The sequence below is a fragment of the Lissotriton vulgaris genome, chromosome 3_1 (genome assembly GCF_964263255.1).
Source record: "Lissotriton vulgaris chromosome 3_1, aLisVul1.2, whole genome shotgun sequence".
Taxonomy (NCBI): Eukaryota; Metazoa; Chordata; class Amphibia; order Caudata; family Salamandridae; genus Lissotriton; species Lissotriton vulgaris.
In genome coordinates this window covers 678,548,226-678,553,879 of record NC_141689.1, presented here as the reverse complement: position 1 = coordinate 678,553,879, position 5,654 = coordinate 678,548,226, and the positions used below count along the sequence as shown (strand labels likewise).

The following is a 5,654-nucleotide window of genomic DNA, read 5'->3' as shown; positions in this document are numbered from 1 at the left end:
GGCCGACACCCCTGTGTCTCAATCAGGCTGCACCTTGGCAAATCTCGTTTCCATGGAGACGGCTGGAACTGCTGGTGCCTGTGTGACTGCATCTGTCCGCCCAGCAACCCCTCCCCCGGCGGTTGGGCTCCCCCAGCAGGCATGTGAGGGGTAAAAAGGTTAGTCCAGGATGGGTACTTAGCTCCCAACAACCCATCCAGCAGGTGCATTTACCTGGTTGCCCCTACCAATAGCATTTCCTTGTCTCAAAGATTAAGACATTCATGTGTAAGTACACACACCTGGTACAGTGATACAGTGATTGGCTCATTAAATCAGTTATGGTTCCATTGATTGCTCCATTTGTTACTTGGATAACTGTGGTAGTTCTAGAGCTAATATATGCAGATGAGCGTTGATCTCGCGGGAGTGCACATCTCTGTGATGACAATGATACATTTTGATGTCTGCCTCATCAACTTTCGATGGTACTTTCTGTGCCTACTTTAGTGACCATGGGTAACTGGGAATCAGGGTTTGATTCCAGGGAGTGAGCCTGAAAAACTGGCTACCATATATAACAAAGGCAGCAGGCATGCAATATGCCCACTCCCGGCTGAGTACACTTTGAATCCTTTCACAAAGATCCATTGAATGGCAAGCTGGTGCCAAAAGCAGTGGTAATTCCAGCTCGAATAGTATGTATTAAAGTTGCTCAGTTAAAAAGCTCATAGTTGTATCTTGGGATCGGGCTGCGTGTCAGCTGTGAGGCGAGCTACCACCTTTCCCAGCCCTGGCCTCTCAGTGTCCCCTTGAAGCTCTTGATTGAGTGTCCTAGGGGTCTGAAGCATTTACTTAGAATGTTCAAAGCAGGCTGGTTACCTGAATACTTCAGCTAGGAGTAATCGAATAGTACTCCAGTTCTATTTTGTTGTTTTTTGGAACTGGGGCCATGAATAGCAAGAATGGCCGCAGGCATTCGTATTGTGCCGCTAGAGGTGAAAATCTTGGACCGGACAAGACGAACCAAAGTGAAAGCATTTGCCAAGAATATTTTCATTAATCAAGATTGAAGTTGGAGCTTCAAAGACATTCAGATACTGTTGTAGTTTTGACCATAAACACTGCCAACTATCTATCTGGCAGCGTTATTCCCATTACCTGCTGAGCAGTTTCTGGAAAACCAAAGTCTGAATTCCAGGGGAAGTATGGTTGCAAAGCTGAAACTTAGGAAATTGCCAGAAAGACAACACCATGAGTGGAGCATGTAGCTTAATTTGACTGAACACGGGAAACATCACCTGGCCTGGACACGGAAAGGATTGACAGATTGATAGCTCTTTCTTGATTCTGTGGGTGGTGGTGCATGGCCCTTCTTAGTTGGTGGAGTGATTTCTCTGGTTAATTCTGTTAATGAACGAAACCCCTCTATGCTTACTAGTTACGTGACCCACAGCAGTCAGCATTGAACTTCTTAGAAGGGCAAGTGGCATTTGACCTCAGGAAATTGAACAATAATAGTTATGTGATGTCCTTAGATATCTGGGGCTGCTCATGCACTACACTGAACAGATCAGTGTGTGTCTACCCTTCACTGATAGGTGTGAGTAACCTGCTCCACCCCGGATTGAGCACTGCAATTATTTCCCATGAATGAGTAATTCCCAATAAGTGTGGGTCATAAGCTTGAGTTGATTAGGTCCCTGCCCTTTGTACACATTGCCCTACAGATTGGATGGTTTAGTGAAGTCCTTGGATCTGCCCAGCTTGAAGAAATCAAGAAACCTTCCTAGGGGTCACACTGATACTTGGTCCTTTTAAACCAACAAGAAAGAAATTGGCACAGAAGCTCAAATATAAAAGTTGCATCTTTATTGACCTCAAATGAGTCAGACTACGTCACACAGAAGCCTTAGCAACTGAATGAGGCAGTCTGAGGAGTACAGAAAACTGGGGCCTTATATATGCTTAGGGTTACATAGTCAGTATAAGACCAAGGGACAGTCCTGGCTCATGTAAGCATGCAAAAAGACTAATATGGACATGCAAGATCAGCTTGCTCAACAAAGTGGGAGGAGCTAACAGTGACAGTTTTTGGCAAACACATCCTGACATTTACATACTAGGAACAGTTGCAAGGACAGGTACAAGCTCAGCTGAGCATGTGTGAAGGTGGAAGATTCTGAATATAGTTCGTTTCAAGGCAGATAACAAGAGCAGTCAACACTGAGGGAGGACAGAGCACATGGTGAACATGTGGCAGCACATGGAAAACTAAAATGGCTGCAAGAAATATAAAATGGCTTTCAGCTCATGCTAACAAACCCATCCAATATTTAACAAGCTGGGGTCATCAACCGTCCTGATGGAATGGCAAGAAGATCATCAAACTTGACTATCTAGAGTAAGTAAAAGTCGTAACAAGGTTTTGGTAGGTGAACCTGTGGAAGGATCAATAATGGAGAGCAGCCTAAGCGACTGACGGCGATAGCCTGAAACCCTCTCCCAGAAGGAATACACCGTAGGCACAAGGTCTGGCCCTGCCCTAGCGTGCCCTGACTGGCAGATCCGTCTGCTGTCTGGGCATGGGCCGGGATCCTCCACCAGGGAGGACCTTACAAATGTACTCAGGAAGGTCTGGGGAAGGGGGTGTACCTAGCCCCTCTTAGAGGGGCACAATGGTAGGCACTCCCAAGAATTAAACTCATGCTCACTCAGTGGGGAGAAACTGAATGGCAGTGCCTCGCCAGGCTTAGATCAATCCCGAAGGCCCTGCTGCCTGAGAATGAGCCACCTCGTGGTGGTACGAGAACAGCTAAATGCCTTGTCATCTAATTAGTGACACCCATGAATGGATGAATGAGATTCCCTCTGTTCCTACCTACCATGTAGCGAAACCACAGCCAAGAAAGTGGCCTTGTCAGAATCAGCTGGGAAAGAAGCACTGTCAAGCTTGAATCTAGTATGGCGAGACATGAGAGGTATTGGATAAGTGGGAAGCCATTGGTCCGCCAGTGAAATACCACTACTCCTATTATTTTTTCACTTACCCAGTGAGGTGGAGGACTCTTGCTTATGGCTCCATGTAGCTAGTGCCCACTGGGCGCGATCCGCTCCGGGGACAGTGGCAGGTGGGGATTTTGACTGTGGTAATACACCTGTCAAACGATAGCACAGGTGTCCGAATGGGAGCTCAGAGAGGACAGAGAGCTTCTGTGGAGCAAAAGGGCAAAAGATTGCTTGATCTTGATTTTCAGTATAAATACAGACCGTAAAATGGTAAAAGCAGGGCCTCAAAAATCCTACAGAATTTTTTGAGTTTCAAGAAGGAGGTGTCAGAAAAATTACCACAGTGATAACTGGCTTACGGTGACTAAGCGTTTAAAACGACGTCACTTTTTGATACTTCAATGTCGGCTCTTTCTATCATTGTGAAGCAGAATTCATAAAGCATTGGATTGTTCACCCAATAATAGGGAACGTGGGCTGTGTTTAGACTGTCGTGAAACAGGTTAATTTTTCCCTACTGATGATGTTTTGTTGCACATCCTACTCAGTATGAGAGGAACCACTGGTTCAGATATTTGGGGTATGTGCTTGGCTGAAGAGTGAATGGGGCGAAGCTACCATCTGTAGGACTATGACTGAATGCCTCTAAATCAGAATTCCCCCTAAACCATAAGGATACTGCAGTGCTGTGGAGCCTCTGTTGGCTTGGGATAGTCGGCCTCATGGGCTGGTGCTTAGAGCCACTCAATTGGGGAACAAAGAGCAGAGAGAAGGAGGCCACTTCCATCGCCCTTAGTGCACTGCATGTTTGTGGGGCATCGGGTGCTAAATCATTCGGAGACAACCTGATTTGGGGTCAAGGTTTTTTAATAAGCAGAGCAGCTACCTCGCTGCAATCTATTGAAAGTCTTCCTCTGACCATGCTTTTGTCTCGGGGTGGGTCTGTGCAAAGCTGCCTCCACCATATGCTGGTCAGCACATGAGGCCTTCCCCTCCTGCCTGCGCCACAAGGTGCTGAGATGGGTGCATGTTCCCTTGCGTTTCAGCAGTATGACCAAATGGGCAGACCAGAATTCCCCTACTCCTGCACAAGTCGCCAGGAGGCAAGCAGCCCCGAGAAGGAGCCTCCTGAGCACCGGTCTCAGAGTGCATGGCCACTCTGGTTGTCATTGGACTGCTGTGTGACTGGGTCCTTGGTCTGGTCATCCCAGGACATTTGGTTGTTGGTTCATCCTGGGCCTTCTGGTTGCTAGGCCAGATGGCACAACTTGTTGGGCGACCATGTTATCCGGCTAGGATAACTTCAACCTTTGTTCCCCTTAGGGTTCTGTAAGCCCCCACTTTGTGCAGGCTTAATAGTCAAGGTAAATGGGCTTCCCAGGTAGGCCCATGAGAATAGGATGGCCTGGGCTTAACCCTCCTGGCTCCCTGGGCTCCAGGAATGTATAAGGCCCCCACCCACCCAAGTCAGCACCCTGAGCCCAAGGTATGGCATATAGCAGTGACATTGATTACACAGCCAGGGTGGCTGCAGACTGGGGAGGACTGTCTCGCCCCCCACTGGGTTTGGGGTAAAGATTAGAGACCAGTCCTGCTTGAAGACCAAGCCTCCAGTGCACCGAGTGGAACACAAGCCTGGGAGAGGACAGAGAAGCATTCAGAAGATGCCTGGACCCAGTATCGAATGGCAGCGACTCTCAATGTCTAGCCGTCCAGGAGTTATCGTTGGCAGGCCTGGCACAAGGCTTACCATTCTCCTAAGAATGAGCAGGTAAAATGGAAACAACAGGCCCAGGGAGCCCTCTCCCCCTGTGTGTAGAAGGCAATGCCGTGTCGGTACTGATTTTGATGTGCCCATTGCGGTGCCTGTTGAACCTGTCTGGTGGGAATGCCAAACAATATCCCAACAGACAGACAGGAGAAAACTCCTAATTTGGTGGGCAGTACAAACATGGATTCATTTATAAATTTATCTATTTTTAGTAATTTAAATTAAATTAACTTTACTTCTATGGGATTTATTTCAAGTCTCTGCCTCCAATATTTTCTATTGGAGTGTGTTACCCTATCAGTGATTGGAGAGATTGGCCATGCATGTTGCTGGATGTATTTCAGCTTGGAGCCGGAGTAGATTTATGACTGTTTTGGGCCCTGCTTGGCAGTAGTAACTTTAGGAGTGCAGTTTTTTAATAGGAAAGTTTTTACTCTTTTGTGGGTGAGGCATTTCCCTCCATAACCCACTCCCTGAGCTTTCCTTAACCCATCCTTACACCTCCCCTTTAGGAGTAAGTATTCCCCATTTTCAGCCATTTCGCCCTGTCCCACCTACAAATACTACTAAAACATATTTTTTTGTGCACGAAGACTCCTCAGTCAGTGCGGAGATCTCGGGACAAAAGATAGGAGAGGCGAAGGTGGTAACTCCCCATGTAGATTTGTGAATAGAATTTTGCAGTATGCGAGTAGTACTATTTAACGCAGTACAAAACGCAGTTTGTGAATAGGCCCCTTCCGTGTTTCTATTTGTTACTATTGTATGAATATATTTTAGGTAGGTGCATAACTTTTTGAACTTAAATCCTTGCAATAAGGCCCATGTCATCGTTGTAATGAACGTTTTGGAGGGCAAAACAGGAAACTCAGTATTTATTTTAGTAAGCATATGG

General features: G+C 46.8%; 2 pseudogenes; both read left to right on the top strand.

Moving 5' to 3' along the window:
* The first annotated feature begins 210 nt into the window (after positions 1 to 210).
* On the top strand, positions 211 to 1,835 carry LOC147726919 (18S ribosomal RNA; annotated as a pseudogene).
* Positions 1,836 to 2,900: 1,065 nt separating this feature from the next.
* LOC147726918 (28S ribosomal RNA) lies at positions 2,901 to 3,917 on the top strand (annotated as a pseudogene).
* Positions 3,918 to 5,654: the final 1,737 nt, after the last annotated feature.